Raw genomic sequence first — 19,246 nt, forward strand, 5'->3', positions numbered from 1 at the left:
CCACTATATCCAGGCCCCTCAAAATGTTGTACACCTCAATGAGGTCTCCTCTCAACCTCCTCTGTTCCAATGAGAACAAACCCAGCCTATCCAATCTGTTCTCATAGCTAAGATTCTCCATTCCAAGTAGCATCCTAGTAAATCTCCTCTGCACCCTCTCTAGTACAATCACGTCCTTCCGATAATATGGCGACCAGAACTGCACGCAGTACTCCAGCTGTGGCCTAACCAGAGTATTATACAATTTAAGCATGGCCTCCTTGCTCTTGTATTCTATGCCTCGGCTAATAAAGGCAAGCATTCCGTATGCCTTCGTAACCACCTTATCCACCTGGCCTCCTACTTTCAGGGATCTGTGGACAAGCACTCCAAGGTCCCTTTGTTCATCTACACTATTAAGTGGGCTACCGCTTAATGTGTATACCATTTCCTTATTAGCCCTCACAAAGTGCATTACCTCATACTTCTCCGAATTAAATTCCATTGGCCATTGCTCTGCCCACCTGACCAGTAGATTGATATCCTCCTGCAGTCCATGACTATCCTCTTCATTATCAACCACACAGTGTAATTTGCAAACTTCTTAATCATACTCCCGATATTCAAATCTAGATCATTGATTATATACCACAAAAAGCAAGGGGCCCAGTACTGAGCCCTGCGGAACCCCACTGGAAACATCCTTCCAGTCACAAAAACATCCATCAACCATTACCCTTTGCTTCCTACCTCCAAGCCAATTTTGGATCCAACTAGCCACTTTGCCCTAGATCCCATGGGCTTTAACCTACGTGACCAATCTACCACGTGGGACTTTATCAAAAGCTTTGCTAAAGTCCATATACACTACATCATACGCACTATCCTCATTGAATTTTTTGAGGAGGTAACCAGGAGGGTCAATCAGGTTAGTCAAACATGATCTTCCCTTAACAAATCCATGCTGACTGTCCATAATTAATCCTTGCCTTTCCAAAACAGATTTATCCTGTCTTTCAGGAAATTTTCTAATATTTTTCCCACCACTGAGGTTAGGCTGACAGGCCTGTAATTACTTGGCCTATCCCTTTCTCCCTTCTTAAACAAGGGTACCACATTAGCAGTCCTCCAGTCCTTCGGCACCATGCCCACAACCAAAGAGGACTGGAAAATGATGGTCAAGGTCTCTGCTATTTCCTCTTTTACTTCACTCAACAGCCTGGGATGCATTTCATCCGGGCCTGGGGACTGATCTACTTTCAAAGCTGCTAAAACCCTTAATACCTCCTCTCTCACTAGGTTTATTTCACCCAGAATTTCACACTCCTCCTTGATAAGAGTTGGAGGAGTGTAGAAATCTCAGAGGGTTGTAGGGATGGGGGAGATTACAGAAATAGGGAGGGGCGAGACCATGGAGGGATTTAAAAACAAGGATGAGAATTTTTAAATCAGGTGCCGCTGGACCGGGAACCACTGTAGGTCAGTGAGCACAGGGGTGATGGGTGAACAGGACTTGGTGCGAATAGGAATGCAGGCAGCAGAGAATACAGCCTACATGCCCAGTGGTTAAGGTTACAAGTTGGTCTGAAGCTCAAGAAAACATCTAATATATAGGCCAATTTTGGGCTCCTGCTCGAGTTCATGATATATTGGGGGGGGGGCGGGTGGGGCGGCGCGGCCAAATTGGATAGTTCCCAAAAATAGGTGCAGAGATCACAATGCTAGATTAACCCATGCTCGTTGATTGCAAATGCAGGCAGCATGCCAATTTCGTGATGGTGGAATGACGCCCCCCCCCGCTAATTTCTACTCACGCCTGCTGGCATTGATGTCATCCCTGCTGGCTTCCAGTGAAAGTCAGTGTTGGGGCATTCAAATGAGTCCAGGGTGTTAAAATCTCCTGAGTGTCGGACGGATTACCACCCGCTTTGATCCCGACACCCTAATTCCCGCCCAGAGGTATATCGGGACTTAAGTTAATTAAACTATTTTTGGTGATATCGGCTGAGGGAGGAATGTTGACGTGAAAGTTCCCTGCTCTTCTTCAGGCTGATTGTTGTCTCGTGATTATGGTCAGGAATGTGTGTTTGTAAGTATGGCCATTAGCAGAGGAAATTGACAGTTAAATAATAGATTCAGCTAATTAAATCCACTCTAGGCAGCATTGGAGCAATGTCGGAGAGGAAGGGCGTGGTGAGGTCTGTTTCATGTGACTGAAGCCCTGGATACTGTTAATTTAGAAATGGTTTGTTTCCCAACACAATACTTATAAGAACATCCTGTTTATAAGAACATTTCTTATGGTAAAATATGATTTTCTCTGCATACTTACTGCAGTGATACAAATATATTTCTATGCAAATTTAGTTATAAACAACTCAAATTCTGATCTATGGTATATAATGGGATTAGAATTTATAAAGTAAAACCACCTATTGTATTATCTATTTTTGATATAGCCTTCCTTGTTCTTTGAATTTAGTTTATTCTTTAAATAGGCTGACATCTGCCTAGAGGAAATTATTGGGATAGTTCTCATGAGAACTTTTATACTCCGTAATGTCCTATGAGAATTATTTCTCACTCCTTTATGCAAAAAAGGCCTGTTTTCAGTGGAGGATGCCTATACTGGAGGCTAATGTTACACAACAAAGAGGAAGAATAAACAATTTGGGAAAAAAATTAAAATGACAGTATCCAAAATCTCTAAATCATGATCAAGGGAAAGAAGGTGTAGAGGATAAACTATATTAAATAATAAGAAAAGTCTTAGCAAGGATAAACAGCATCAGTTTTACTTTTTTCTTTTGTTTCTGCTCCACATACTTTAAGAGTACACTGCAGTGCTGCCAAAAATGGGGGTAGGGGGTATTAACGTTATTTTGCTTGTACGGTTTGCCTTAAGGACCAATCTGCTAAAAAAAAGTCACAAGGGGAAACACTCAATGAGTTTAAAAAAAAAAATGGGAATTCTAAGTTTATGAAGAACAAGATGTATGAATCCCATGATGGCACTGAAAGTCAGAGAAGGACGACACCAGAAGTTATTCTGCAGATTTACCTAAAGGGATAGAAATATTTAGAGGCCATTAAGTGAATGCTAATGGTTTGAGGTTCCAATCAAATAAATGTCATAAATATTGGAAAAGATTGTTCGCACATCCATTTAAGACTGCAATATGCTTGTTTTATTTCCATAAAACAAATCTTTTATTTAACAATTGGGAGAATTTTCTGGATTCCAAGAGCATATTCAATACTACAATTGAAGACCTTTATGTAAATGTCTGTTCTTTTCAGTAGTATAGTGAATTCAGCACATTAAGTCAACATGAGGCAACATTGGAGCAGTCAATTTTGCTCTATCGACAGATTCCAAATTACCTTTTTCTTCCAAAAGCAAGAATATCTCATTTATGTTAAGGTTATTAGGTTGAAGGCATGGTTCCAAAAAAACTAGATCCATTTTTTCCTAAGTTAGTCTAATCCGGAGTTGAAGACTTCACTCAGAAAAGAAAAACAAACAAAAATGACTGGCAAAAGTGTGCGCTGTTGCTTGGTCTTCCATCCTTTGGCATCAGGGAGTCATGTCATGCTGACATTTAATTGATTTTCTTGTTCTAGTATAAGGAAATAAATAGTGCATGAAAGACACCACTCTGGAAAATTAACATAGTTCTGAGAGTTCCTATTTAAAAATGGAGACAGACTAAAAGCAGGAAACTATAGAAAAGTTAGCCCAACATCTGTGGTTGGGAAGATGTTGGAGTCCATTATGAAAGTAGCAGTTAGCAGGACATTTGGAAAAGCAAAATTTGGTCAGGCAGAGTCAGCATGGATTTATGAAGGAGAAGTCATGCTTGACAAATTTGCTGTAATTCTTTGAGGATGTAACGAACAGAGTGGATAAAGGGGAACCAGTAGATATGATGTATTTGGATTTCCAGAGGTATTTGGCAAGCTACCACATAAAAGGTTACTGCACAAGATAAAAGTTGACTGGGTTGAGGGTAATATATTAGCATGGATAGAAGATTGGCTAACTAACAGAAAACAGAGAGTCGGGATAAATGGTTCATTCTCTGGTTGGCAACCAGTAACTAGTGGGTTGCCGCAGGGATCAGTGCTGGGACCCGAACTATTTACAATCGATATTAACAACTTGGAAGAGACTGAGTGTAACGTAGTTAAGTTTGCTGACAATACAAAGATGGGAGGAAAAGCAATGTGTGAGGGAGACACAAAAAATCTGAAAAAGGACATAGACAGGCTAAGTGAGTGGGCAAAAATTTGGCAGATGGAGTATAATGTTGGAAAGTGTGAGGTCATGCACTTTGGCAGAAAAAAATCAAAGGGCAAGTTATTATTTAAATGGAGAAAGATTGCAAAGTGCTGCAGAACAGCGGGACCTGGAGGTACTTGTGCATGAAACACAAAAGGATAGTATGCAGGTACAGCAAGTGATCAGGAAGGCCAATGGAATATTGGCCTTTATTGCAAAGGGGATGGAGTATAAAAGCAGGGAAGTCTTGCTGCAGCTATACAGGGTATTGGTGAGGAATACTGCATGCAGTTTTGGTTTCCATATTTACGAAAGGATAGACTTATTTTGTAGACAGTACAGAGAAGTTGATTCTGGAGATGAGGGGGTTGACTTATGAGGAAAGGTTAAGTAGGTTGGGCCTCTACTCATTGGAATTCAGAAGAATGAGAGGTGATCTTATCGAAACGTATAAGATTATGAGGGGGCTTGACAAAGTGGATGCAGAGAGGATGTTTCCACTGATAGGGGAGACTAGAACTAGAGGGCATGATCTTAGAATAAGGGGCCGCCCATTTAAAACAGAGAGGAGGAGAAATTTCTTCTCTCGGAGGGTTGTAAATCTGTCTAATTTGCTGCCTCAGAGAGTTGTGGAAGCTGGGACATTGAATAAATTTAAGACAGAAATAGACAGTTTCTTAAACGATAAGGGGATAAGGGGTTATGGGGAGCGGGCAGGGAAGTGGAGTTGAGTCCATGATCAGATCAGCCATGATCTTATTGAATGGCGGAGCAGGCTTGAGGGGCCGTATGGCCTACTCCTGCTCCTATTTCTTATGTTCTGAAGACAATGACATCTAACACCCTTGGTGCTAGAACCAAGTTGTCAAGGGTATTAAATGGAAAATTGCAAATGGTAGAAATTCAAAACCAACACAAAATTGCTGGAAGTATATAGCAGGCCCATCAGCATCTGAAAAGAAAAAGACAAGTAAATATGTCAAATAGAGACCACGACAAATGTCTGAATCCAAAATGTTAACTTGCCTTTTCTCTTCTTAGATGCTATTGAACTTGCTATGTATGCCCAGCAGTTTCCTTTTTTATTTCAAAAGGATGTATGCTAGATCAGTACCTGACTCTATAAAAAAAAACTCGAGCACTTTTAATATGCAGATTTTGTTTATGGCACAGAACTCAGAATACCCAGGGGCTGAATTTCCCCTAGGCCGAAGCAGGGCTCACCTATTGTTTTTTAGGTGCTCCGTCCGCCCCAATGCATTGGGCGGACATTCCGGTGATTTCCAGCTCTTTGGTTTCTGTTTCCGGTTGGAGTAGTGTTGGTGTCGGGAGAGGGGAGAAAGTGGGGGCGGGTCGGAACGGCAGCACCTCCAAGTCATCAGCGCCACGTGTTGCGCTGAAGCATCACAACGTCCCTCCCCTTCAGTTAAAGGGGAGGGACACTTTAGTGGCAAATACTGGGCCACCAGAGAGGGTTACGGCCGGACCAGCAGCCTGGCACCCAAGAGAGGGTGCCATGCTGCCTATTGGCGACCCGACCGAACCCACTGGCGTAATTGTCAGCCCAACCTGGCAGTCGGCCGACAATAAAAAATAAAATGGAGTCACCGGCAGTGCAACCTACCCTTTAAGGGCGGCCGTGCCGTCCAGCCACAAAAAGGGTACTGACAGAAAAAGCTGTCGGGGGCACCGATCGGCGGTGGCACAGCTCCCGCCGGGCAATTCCCCATCCGACGGTCAGTAAGGGATCGGCGCGTGCATGACGCGGTGGGAAAACAGCGGGGCGGTCCCGTACACTGCTCCAAAACTAAAGGAGGGCAATATACAAAATGGCAGCCCCTCTGCGCCTACCGAGCAGTGATTCCTTACTGCCTCTTTGAGGCGGTCACGGCCCTTGTAGAAAGGGTCAATTTCAGCCCCCAGACTTCTCCAAAAAGCTGTACACCTCGTCGGACCTATCTATGCTTAATGTGAAGTACTGGGCGAGATTCTTCAATCTATTGGATCTCTTCCTGTCTTCCAGCCATTTACAAACCTATCTTATAGCAGCATTTGTAGAATTTCGTGACTTTTCAGTGAAGTACACAACCTAGATTGTACAACACGTTTGAATTTGCCCTTTTTGTTGCTAATTTACTTCCTTCCTCCTATCCTGAGAGTGCAGATATGGACTACAGTTCTTTCCTTTCACAACTTGTATTTACCACCGTGTGGTATGCAAATCTAAACATATAGGGGAGACTTTCAACTGCTGGCCGTCTATTTCTTGCCTAAGAATTGGGCAAATGGAAGCCAGAAGTTTGAGGGAGACACTGGCCGCGAAATTCAGGTTTGCAGCACTGGTAGTTTTGGCCGATTTTGAAGAAAAATGGCATCCTCCTTTGCTTCTGCCCACTTCCGGTGAGGCCTGTGGTGAATGCCATCTTGGTGAGGGTGATAGTGCGGGTAGTACATGCATATGCTGGCAATATGCAGAGTAGGCAGATCGTGACATCAGTCAGTGTGTAAGGCTGCCATTTTCAACCTTACTGCTCCATTCAACACCCTCCTCTAAACACCCATAGCCAAACATGCACCAGCGTTACTTAAAGTGATACATCCAACTTGCAGATTAATTGCTTATTGCTATGTACTGGCTCTTGCAGAATTTGCTGAGTACTGGGTTGCGACAGGAGATTTGAAAAGTTGGTAAAGTGTGTAGGAAGTGCTGCAGGACATTGGGAAGGCATTGGCTGCTCCTGGAAGGCCTCTGAGTGCACCACTTGCTTCCGAGTCACGGGGGTTCTAATTGCAGTCCTCGTTGCACTGCAGCATGACAGGGAGATGAAGCAGAGATAGTAAAGAAAACAAGCTGCTCCCAGAGGGAGGAGGAGGAGGATGAGGAGGAGGGCTCGCAAGAGGAAGCCTTACTCACCTAGGGTCTTTCGGGAGCATTTCTCCTACCTGCACTTAAGCAAGGAGCAGTGTGTTCAGCTTCACCAAAGAGTTGGTCACATAACTCTGCCACCTCTTGGAACCAGACCTACAGCCTTAGAGCAGGGCGACGACAGCGCTGCCAGTGACCCTCAAGGAGACTGTGGCCCTGAATGTTTTTGCCAGCAGATTCTTCCAGGCTGGAACAAGCAACATAGCAAATGGCTTGCAGTTCACCATTCATCGCCGCATCTGGGAGGTCATTTCATTGTCCTCTCTAAACAGAGAGAAGCAGGTGTGCACACATGGCTTTGACAGGATATTGGGCGTCCCCATGGTGCAGAGTGCCACTGACTGTACACACATGGCTTTGCGGGCACCACATCTCAATGCTGAGATGTACCGTAACCGCAAAACTTAATGAGCAGTTGGTGTGCGACCACGCCAAGCACATCATGCTGGTGAATGCACGCTATCCTTGCAGCAGTCATGATGCATTCAACCTGCGCCAGTCCGCTGTGCCAGAAAATCTTCCAGCCACCATGTCAGAGGGTAGCTGCTCGGCGACAAGGGCTATCCGTTCTGCAACTGGCTAATGACTTCCTTCCGCAACGCCATCACTCGTGGCTAGTACTCATAATGAGAGTCATGCTGCCAAAAGGAACGTCATCAAGCAGACCATCAGGGTACTCAAGCAATGGTTCCACTGCCTTGACTGTTCAGTAGGAGCTCTGAAGTACCCGCTGGAGCGGGTTTCCCAATTTGCGGTGGTCTGCTGTATCCTCCACAATTTAGCCATCATGAGGCCTTGCTACCACGGGTTCCGTGAACAGCTCTAGTGGAGGAAGGGAGGAAGCAGCCTCCGTAAGTGCATCATCAGACTCTGGTTCCCTCAATGAAAGCCCAGATCACCATGGCTCAACACTTCCCCACCTTACCATCCGTCGATCACGAAACATCGCAAGCATCTTCTTGGTCATAATGTTGAAATGAAAGCTACCACAAAACAAACATTCCAAACTAAACTTATAAATTTTCTCTGAATCTTGCCTTTGCAACCAGTTGCATGAGCTGATGCAGGCAGAATGTACCTCTCCTTTAAGAGATGCAGACTGACGTTAAGAATTGGAGACTAGCTTTAATTGGAACTAGCCTTGTACAAACTTACGGGCCAAAATTGCCCTCCTCCCCGTTTGGGGTGGATAATTAGAATCAGCTGGTGAATTACCGCCCCCAATTGATGGGGCGGGGAATAGCGGGAAATTGCCCTCTTTTCTTCTTAAAAATCATTGGGGCGGTGTAAGGGGTGGCAGAGGGGCGGAAGCAAGCTGGGAGCAGGGCGAAAGGCAGGTGGTGTCATCAGCGCCGCACTGAGCAGAGCAGCTTAGCAATGTCCTCCCCTTCACTTAAAGGGAAGGGACGCTGCGAGGCCTATTTGGCGTCCATTGGGTCACCAGGGAGGGCTTCGGCCAGGCCAGCACCCAAGAGGGGGTGTTGAGCTGCCTGTTGGTGTCCCGGCCAAACTTGTGGCTGCCATTGTCGGGTCGATTACAGAGTCGGCTGACAATGAAAATAAAAGGGCGGCCGCAGTGGTGCGCCCTCGCCTTTAAGGGCAGACGCCCAGCCACCGGCAGGTTCTCGCCGCACGAAGCTATCAGGGGCACCGACAAGCGGCCGATCGATTAATAGAAGGTAATGTCGCTTCCGGGCGGGGACCAGGCGGTGTGCGCTCTAATGACAACACTCGCACCATTCGCACAGAAGTGGGGCGGATACCTTCTCCTCCTCAAAAAAGCAATAGAGCAATGTCCCGATCGGACAGTCCACCCCAACTGGGCGGAAAGCGGTAACTGCTCTTAAAAAAGGGGCAATTTCGGCCCCTTACTGTGTGTTCAGCCAAACAGCAGCGCGTTCAGCACTGGGCTGAATGCTGCAATCATTGTAATTAGCAGGCAGCATGAAGGTCGCATGCTGCCTGCATTCCTTTCAATGGGCGTGTGCCAATTGTGCATCACGATCCCTGCACCCATTTTCAGGAGCTATTGAATTTAGCCTATTTGCCCGGTGAATCAACTTTCAGGCAGGCTTTCAAATTGGCACCCCGACACTCCTTCTGCATCCTGTTTTAGGACCCCAATTGCAATTTTCAAAGAGAAATGGGCATGAACAGCACATGCCAGACCCATTTCTCCAGGTTTTGAGATGCCTGGTGGCAGTCTTTAAAGGGACCAATGAAAGCCTCCCCAAGTTTTGGGGTGTTTTTTTCTCCAAAGATTTTTCTGGGCTTAGGAGGAACAAGAAGCCATTCTGACATCCGCCAACCCTCCACCCCAGCATGCTACAGCTGGCCGATGGAAAATTGTGAGCTGCAGCGGGTGTTCACAGCCCGCAGATAAAATATTAATGAAAAATGAGCCTGAAAGTTTTTCAGGCCTCACGACTGCTGTGTTGGGGGCCGGGGGGGTGGGGGTGGTGGTGGAGAGGAGAAAAACATTGTTGATATCATGCCCATTCGGTGCTCAAACCAAAAGTTTCTCTCATGGAGTCAGATCGCAAGGTGAGCTGTGTTGGGAGAGTATTTTCTGCTTCTGTTGGAACATCATCACTGTGGAAGTCCGCTGACCTGTAGTCAGGCACCGAATTGTGCTAAAAGATTTCAGATTTTATAAATGATCCTGCTGGGAAGATAATGGAGCCTGGGTCAGGAGTGCGACAGGTAGGAGATGGTGGAGTGTTGGCTCTGGGGGCAGGATGGCTGTGGATCAGAAATCCCAATGACAGCATCTTAGGGAAAGCGTGATATGTTGTAGTTAATGCATATGCCAGTATCTGCAGGATAGGAAACTTTTTTTTGCATTTGGAAATGGATTCCGGAATTCTCTACAAAGTACTGCATATAAAGGTATTTGCTTTTTTATTTTTGGTTTAGTAAAAAAAACAGGAGTTGTATTTAACAATTACAGCTTTTCAGTGCATCAACAGTACAAACAAGCTCCTAATCATTTAATAGGACTATAATATGATTATTGGCAGAATCCCCAGTGTGTTAAACATTCCAATGTAACCACAACAATGCAAACATCTCAATTAGATAGTCATAATTCACACCGAGCACTGATAGGCTTCAAATTACAACAAATGTGATTTGGTCAAAGACAACTTGTTCAAACATCTATAACAATCAAACAGCAACATTGTTACAATTTATGACTCGTTTCTGGTATTCACAACACTGCAGTCATTCCTGTAATAACGAGACCAGAAAGTAATAATTTCAGGACAACTCAACTTTAAAAAGGAAACAGAAAGCTTTCTTGGCCCCATTCTACTTAAATAATCTGTTCCCAGATGCTTCTCCAACAACCACGGTTGGTCTAACGACTTAAGATAGCTTCCATTCTGCACTGGCAACAAAGAGCTCAAGCAGTAGCAGCAATCTTTTTGGTAACTTTTAAGAGATTTTCTTTGTTGTTTGCAATAGATGTGACAAAAGTATGGGTGTGTGTGTGTGTGTGTGTGTGTATGTGTATGTACTGATATGTATTGCAGTAGCAAAAAAGAGTTCTTGAACACACCTTAAAAACTATTTCTGTATAGACCAGAGTGAGTTATAAAGCAATCATGAGTTTAAGGGATATTGAACTCTTAAAAAGCTCAAGCTAAGTATACACATGATTTGATTCCTGAAATTTTAGGCTCATCTTAATTAAGCATGTAGAAAGGATGCAGAGGATTGAAAAATTGGAGAAGCCTTAGACATGTTTTGCATCAGATTCCTTCTACCTGCAACTTTCCTTCAGCTGCATTTTGTCTTGCACACATTCCATGTCATATTAAACACCCAAGATTACGAGCAAAGGTATTTAACTGAATGACATGAAATTCTGGCTTTTGCAGTTTTATCCTATAAGGTAATGATTCAGAATATTAACTGTATATTATCTTTGTTTCAGCCTCTTTTGCACCTTTTTATGGGCTCAATTTCCCCCAATTAACTGCGTGCCATTTTTTTTGCGTAAATTAAAATATCCAAGTTTCCCCAAAGTTACTGCGCCAGCGTAACTCAGTTAGTTACGATTTTTTTAGGTTTGTTTTTTTTTGCATCACCTGATGTCTGTGCCAGTTTTTCCACATTTAAACAAGTTTGGCCAACTTACATTTTTCCTAGGGCGGCGTATGTGACCACTCCCAAAAAACCTTCTAGGCACTTAAGAAAAACCAGTGCACATTAAAAAATCAGCGCAGAAAGACGCCATTGTTTTCAGGCGAAGTTTTGGGGGGAGTCAAGAAGGCAAAGAATATGCACCATGAAGCTAAATTTTTTCAAAGTCAAAAGGGAGAAAATGGATGTCTAATGCAATTCTTTAATTTGGGATTTTTTTCCAAAGTATCACGCCACCACCGAATATCTCCTCACCCGGCTCGAGGGTCGGAGTGTCGGTTGTCAGAATCGCTCCCTCGCCCGGACACAGGGGCTCAGCTTCAAAAGAAACCTGGGGAGGGGGGAGGGCTGTGTGGACGCTGAGCGCTTGTGTCCGGGGCGAGGGAGCGATGCTGCCAGCCGACCCTCGAGCCCGGTGAGGAGACGTTCGTTGGTTGGGTGGTACTTTTTAAAAAAAATCAAAAATTAAAAAATTGCATTCGACTTTGTTTCTTCAGTAAATGTCTAATTTCCCGTTCTAAGCAAGCCGATTGCACATGCGCAGACCAGGGTGTGGTCCATACTAGGGCATCGACCTTGGGGAGAGAGAAAGGAAAGGTGTGAGTGCTTTATCCTGCTGTTTTGAGCTTCTTGCAAAGCTACAATTAAATTATGGGGGCAATATTGACAATGCCATACCTCGTGCAAGGCTTCTGCATGATTTTGCTGCGGAGGAGAAGATTGATTAGGCATCATCACCTGAGGAAGCTCAGATCACGATGAGGTTGATGGGCAGGAGGCCTTACCCACATCAGGTATATCGAGACAGGCATTCATAGCTGCACCGGAGTGAGTCAGACTGTGTGAGAAGGCTGCATTTCCGCAAAGAAGTTGTAATCGAGATTTGTGAATTAATAAAAGTAGACCTGCACCCTAGAAGCGTCAGGAGGACTGCCTTGTCAGTTGAAGTAAAGGTCACTTTCATTTTATACATCTGGATCATTCTAGGCCACAACTGTGTGCGCCATTTCTCAACATGCAACACATATCTGCATTTGGCAGGTGACTGCTGCACTATATGCCCAGAGGAATGACTACCTAAAGTTCCCCATGACCACCCAGGAAATACGTGACAGGGCTGTGGGCTTTTCCAGGATTGCTGGCTTCCCAAAGGTACAGGGCTGCATTGATTGTACCCACATTGTCTTGCAAGCACCTTTGGAGAATTCCGAGATGTACAGGAACAGAAAAGGCTTCCACTCCGTGAATGTGCAGCTCGTCTGTGACAACATGCACCCACATCATGGCCGTTGATGCGAGATACTCTGGGAGCACCCATGATGCGTTCATCCGACGATAGAGCACTATATCTGCCATGTTTCAGCAGCAGCCAGAAGGGCAGAGCTGGCTGCTGGGAGACAAAGGGTATGGCCTCGCAACCTGGCTCATGACACCTCTACGCATGACCCAGACAGAAGCTGACTGGGAATACAACATGTCGCACATTGCGACATGCAGCATAATAGAGGACCATTGACATTGTGAAGCAGCGTTTCCGATGCCGGGACCGTTCCGGAGGCTACTTGCAATGCTCCCCTGTGATTGTCAGTCAGTTCACTGTTGTCTGCTGCATGCTGCACAACTTAGCCATCATAAGGCAGTAGCAGCTAGTAGTAGAAAACCCACCTGAGGTAAGAGTGGGTTATGATGAGGAGGAAGATGCAGATGACGAGGAGGTGGACGAGGAAGCATGACAACGGAGGAGGGCGGGCTATCGTGCCCCTTGCTAACGATTAATCGAGCCTTGTGCCAGCAGCTCATCCATGAACGTTTTGCTGCCTGAAGGCTCAGCGGGAACTATTCCAAATGGACCATGTTTACTGTTTGGACCTGTTCCGTAATATTGTGTTGTGTTAATGGAACAAATAATGGAAATGATTCTTCATTAGTTCAAAACGTTGTGTTAATAATGGAACAAATAATGTAAATGATTCAGTTATAATTTAAAATATATTTTATTCAAAAGTTTAACACTTGTTTGTACTTAACTTAACTTTCATAAAAATATTCTTGTATCACAGTTTAAAGTTTTCAGTTATGATCACTTACAAACTTTTAAACTTGTAAATTTACATCACTTACAAAAAACGTTTAATTTGAGAACAGTTACAACAGCAATAATAATAACAGCAGCAAAGAAACCTTATTCTAAGACCACCCGTTGCACTTGGTCTCGTTGACTCCACCCCTGCCTGCAGATGGTGGCACAGCATTTCTCGGGTTGGTACCAAGCTTATTCTTTCGAGCATCTCGGGTAATGCGCACTTCTTGATGGGGGGCATGGGTGGACGGTAATGTCGAAGGCCCGATTGGGCCTCTTCAGAGGCTGGTCTGGGGAGTGGAGTGGGAGTGGCAGTTGATTCCGTCAATGGCCACGGGGTCTGGGTGTGTTCCCTTATTGCAGCAGCTACCTCTGACATTCCCTCCCTCATATGTCCCGATAGCATCCCAACTACCTGCAACATTTCCTCCCTCATGTTCACCGGCAGTGTATCAAGTGCCTGCAACATTCCATCCCTAACGTGCCCGGAGAATGTTCCCATTGCTTGTGAGAGTGTTGTTACTTCTCCCGACAGTCTTGATACCTCAACACTCACCCCACTGATGGTGTCCAGGAGTGATCACGTAAAATCAATGCTCTCTGCATTCATTGTCATCATTTGAACCACATCTGTTACATCCCGCACCTCAGGAGAGTGCTGTTGAGCTCTCCTTCCCCATCTCATCCTGGGTGTGGCTCGCTGCAGCCCACTGGGACCCCAGCCTCAGACGGTGGGCCCTGGGTGTGCCTTACTGCACCCCACTGGAACCAGCAGCCTCAGATTGTGTGAAACCATGAATGTCCCAACATTCGTAACACTCAGGAAAGGGGCTGGCACCTCAATGGGCGGCACCAACACCTCCTCCAGAGTGAGTACAACAGTGGGGGCTTCATCCTCCCCCTCCCCCTTGCCCCACATGCTCTTGGTCTGGAAGGTAGGATTGGAAGATGTTCTCTTCAGGCTCATCCACGTCTGAATCTTCTTCTGCATCGGCTTCAGCCTCATCAGGGTTGGCCTCAAGTTCTGCAAAATATAACAGAACAGACAAATGGTTAGCAGCAGAGGAGGGGGCAGGGTGGGTGACATGAGTAGGCTCACACAGTGCAGGCAGCAGGCTGATTTGAAGAACCACGATGAATGATAGCACATCGCATCAACCGAAGTGTAGCTGATGGAGACATCCCCATGAACCGAAGCATGGCTAGCCCGCGTAGTACTTAACATTTAGCAAAGCCAGAATGTGGAATTTGCAGGACTTACTCTCTCCCTCGAGTGTAGGGCCAGCTTGTGCAGTGGTGGTTGCTTTTCCCCAGGCAGGACCCATCAAAGCAACGATCCTGGCTTCCAAGGGTGTCAGTGGATGCAGATTTGCCAGGCCTCCTCCTGTTCGAGTTCTCTCTCTTTTGTGTGTGGCATCTTCCTCTGCAAAGATGTAAATATAATTTTTGAAAGGGTGTTTTTCTGCTAGGTGGGACATATAGAGATGGTCACATTTGCAATTGCAATTTCATTGAATTAATGAAAATATTACTTACACTAACTACTTGACCAAGGTCCTGCCACTTCTTTTTGCACTGGCCTCCAGACCTCGGGGTGATCACCATTGCACAGTAATCTTCTGCGTTGGTTCCAGCATTTCTTCATTTCTTTTGGTGAAACTTTTATGTGACCTCTGCTGGTGTCCAGCTCGTGCCATCTGACCTCAATTCCAGTAACGAGTGCCTCACTTCATCGTGAGAAGTTCTTGCTCTTTGAGCCGCATTGCATATTGCAGCTCCGATTTTTTCCAGAGAATTAAAGTTGTCACATAGCACTCAAAGTTCTCACACAGTTCTCACACACAACTGGCTCTTTAAAAATGGCCGAATGCAGACCGGAGGGTGTACTGGGCATGTGCGCCCATAGCAATCACGTAAAAAACGCCATTTTTTTTCCTGCGCATGCGCAGTAGGGGATTCATCCTTTTTTCGGCACAGACATTAGACTCCACCCCCTGAAGCTAAAGGACAAACTGCGCAGCGCCAATTAAAAAAATTAGAACGGGGAAACTTTCAAGTTATTTTTTTTGGAGTAGTCAGGGCCAAAGAAAATGGGCGTAACTCTTGAAATACGCCAAAAAACGGCATTAGAGAAAATTGAGCCCATAGTTTTCACCACTATTTAAGTACTGAAACATTTACATACTGTTATGTTTTGCTTCTGCAGCTCTGATTTTTTCTATGTCTCTTTTGCCACTCTGATTATCCTTTTAAGATGTTTATGCAAGGCCCTGTATTCATCCCAGTGAGCTTTCCTGTTTCTGCCTGCATAGGAACATAGACATAGAAACATAGAAAATAGGTGCAGGAGTAGGCCATTCGGCCCTTCGAGCCTGCACCACCATTCAATAAGATCATGGCTGATCATTCCCTCAGTACCCTTTTCCTGCTTTCTCTCCAATAGAAACATAGAAAATAAAACATAGGAATGACCCATACGGGGATCGAACCCGCGATCTTGGCATTATTAACACCACGCTCTAACCAACTGAGCTAACCGACCATGATTTGTAGATGTCATTTTTACTTCTTATTTTGCTTCTTTTTTTTTTGTTTATCCATTTAAGAACATAAGACACAAGAAATAGGAACGGGAGTAGGCCGTACGGCCCCTCGAGCCTGCTCCGCCATTCAATAAGATCATGGTTGATCTGATCATGGACTCAGCTTCACTTCCCTGCCCACTCCCCATAACCCCTTATCACCCTATCTTTCAAGAAACCTATGCTTATTTTGTCTGCATTTGTTGGTTCTAGGTATGTATTGATCCCGTATTCTCAAGCTTATGCTTTTTCAATGTATGATTGTAGTGAAGTGGTGTTAAACAAAACTTGCCAATAAATTTGTTTAGGTTAGTCCTTCACTTCTCCGAAGTTAGTGCTTTCAAAATGATGTGCCTGGCTTTTGGTCCTCGGTATTTCTGAATTTCCGATCACGGCACTTAGAATTATTACATTGAATTTACAGCACAGATTCGGCTCCATATGTGTCTCTTCTCACACTACTTCATCTGACCTATATCAGCATAACCTTCTATTCCTTTCTCCCTCATATACTTATCTAGCTTCCCCTTAAATGCCTTTATGCTATTCGCCTCAACCACTCCATATGGTAGCAAGTTCAACATTCTCACCACTCTTTGGGGAAAGACCTTTCTCCTGACTTCCTTCTTGAATTTATTAGTGACTATCTTATATTTATGGCCCGTAGTTTTGGAATCTCCTACAAGTGGAAACATCTTCTCTACATCTACATTATCAATCTCCTTCATTTTGGCTGCCGATTCGGACCTGAGCCTTTAAACACTTTCTACACTTCCTTCTCACGCTTTTTCTCTTTTTCCCTCAATGGTCAATATCTAACGTGTTGTAAATTTGTTGTGAAGCACCTTGGGATGTTTTACTACATTAAAGGCTCTATGTAAATAAAAGTTATTATTCTTCATAATTTTAAAGACCTCAATTAGGTCACCTCTCATTTTTCTCAGAGAAAAGAGCCCCAAGCCTGTTCAGTCTTTCTTGATAGCTGTAACTTCCCATTTTTGGTACCATCCTTGTAAATCTTTTTTACACATTTTTTAGTGGTTCTATATCCTTTTTATAATACGAAGGCCAGAACTGTGCACAGTATTCCAAGTGTGGTCGAACAGGGAATTTTAGATAAGTTTAACATAATTTCCCTTCTTTTCAATACTATCCATCCAGAAATAAACCCCAATGCTTTGTTTGCACTTTTTATGGCTTTGTTAATCTACGTTGCTACTTTTAATGATTTGTGTATCTGTACCTCTACCTCTAGATCTCTTTGCACCTCTGTCCCATTTAGACTCTCATTTTTCAATGATTATGTGGGCTCCTTATACCTCCTACCAAAAATGCATCACCTCACACTTATCTATATTCAAAATTAATTTGCCGTTTACACATCCATTCTGTAAGTTTGTTAAAATCTTCTTATATTTTGTCGCAGTCTTCCTCAGTATTAACTAGTCACTTCCAGTCCAGATCTAAGGTTGCCCCATTCTCTGTCACTGAATTACAGTATGCAGATGATGCTTGTGCCTGCGTTCACTCGGAGGCCGAACTCCAAACCATCGTCAACACCTTCAACGAAGTGTACGAGAGCATGGGCCTTACACTAAACATCCGTAAGACAAAGGTCCTCTACCAACCTGCTACTGCCACCCATTATCAAAATCCACGATGAGGCCTTGGACAACGTGGACCATTTTCCATAGCACGGGAGCTTACTGTCAAACAAGGACAGATATCGACGACGAAGTCCAACACCGCCTTCAGTGTGCCAATGCAGCCTTGAGCGCCTCAAGTTTCATCGCTGAGAGCATGCAGAAATCAAGTGCAGGCAGCAGAAAGAGCGTGCGGCAAACCTGTCCCACCCACCCTTTCCCTCAACGACTATCTGTCCCACCTGTGACAGGGACTGTGGTTCTCATATCGGACTGTTCAGCCACCCAAGGACTCATTTTTAGAGTGGAAGCATCTTGATTCCGAGGGACTGCCTATGATGATGATGGGTTGCCTGAGGAAGAGAGTGTTTGAAGACCAGGACCTCAAACCCGGCACCAAGCTTATGGTTACAGAGCAGTAGTGATACCCGTCCTCCTAAATGTTTCAGAGACATGGACTATGTACAGCACACAACTCAAAGCACCGGAGAAGTACCACCAATGCTGCCTCCACAAGATCCTGCAAATCCATTGGCAGGATAAGCAAACCAACGTCAACATTCTCGCTCAGGCCATCATCCTCAGCATCGAACCATTGACCACGCTCGATCAGCTCCGATGGACGGGCACATCGTCCGCATGCCCGATATTAGACTTCCAAAACAAGTGCTCTACTCTGAGCTCCAACACGGCAAGCGAGCCCCAGGTGGGCTGAGGAAACACTTCAAAGACACCCTCAAAGCCTCCTTGAAAAAGTGCAACATCCCCTCCGACACTTGGGAATCCCTGGCCCTGGCCCAAGATCGCTCAAAGTGGAAGAGAAGCATCTGGGAAGGCGCCGAACACCTCGAGTCTCTTCACCGGGAGCAAGTGGAGGTCATTAGAAACATAGAAAATAGGTGCAGGAGTAGGCCATTCGGCCCTTCGAGCCTGTACCGCCATTCAATATGATCATGGCTGATCATGCAACCTCAGTACCCCACCCCTGCCTTCTCTCCATACCCCCTGTTCCCTTTAGCCTTAAGGGCCACATCTAACTCCCTTTTGAATATGTCCAACGAACTGGACTCAACAACTTTCTGTGGCAGAGAATTCCACAGGTTCACAACTCTGAATGAAAGAGTTTCTCCTCATCTCGGTCCTATATGGCTTACCCCTTATCCTTAGACTGTGACCCCTGGTTCTGGACTTCTCCAACATCGAGAACATTCTACCTGCATCTAACCTGTCCAGTAACGTCAGAATTTTATAAGTTTCTATGAGATCCCCTCTCATTCTTCTAAATTCCAGTGAGTATAAGCCTAGCAGATCCAGTCTTTCTTCATATGTCAGTTCTGCCATCGCGGGAATCAGTCTGGTGAACCTTCGCTGCATTCCCTCAATAGCAAGCACGTCCTTCCTCAGATTAGGAGACCAAAACTGCACACAATACTCAAGGTGTGGCCTCACCAAGGCCCTGTACAACTGCAGTAAGACCTCCCTGCTCCTATACTCAAATCCCCTTGCTATGAAGGCCAGCATGCCATTTGCTTTCTTTACTGCCTGCTGTATTTGCATGCCTACCTTCAATGACTGATGTACCATGACACCCAGGTCTCTTTGTAC

At 45.0% G+C, this 19,246-nt stretch overlaps 1 protein-coding gene and 1 non-coding gene across 3 annotated transcripts in view; both read right to left on the reverse strand.

Moving 5' to 3' along the window:
* skap2 (src kinase associated phosphoprotein 2) overlaps positions 1 to 19,246 on the reverse strand; it is a 389,104-nt gene that overhangs the window by 107,245 nt on the left and 262,613 nt on the right. The gene's annotated exons all lie outside the window — the stretch shown is intronic.
* On the reverse strand, positions 15,885 to 15,958 carry trnai-aau (transfer RNA isoleucine (anticodon AAU)). The gene has a single exon. It is a non-coding gene; the product is annotated as a tRNA-Ile (tRNA).

Source organism: Pristiophorus japonicus, chromosome 5 (assembly GCF_044704955.1).
Source record: "Pristiophorus japonicus isolate sPriJap1 chromosome 5, sPriJap1.hap1, whole genome shotgun sequence".
NCBI classification, from domain to species: Eukaryota; Metazoa; Chordata; class Chondrichthyes; family Pristiophoridae; genus Pristiophorus; species Pristiophorus japonicus.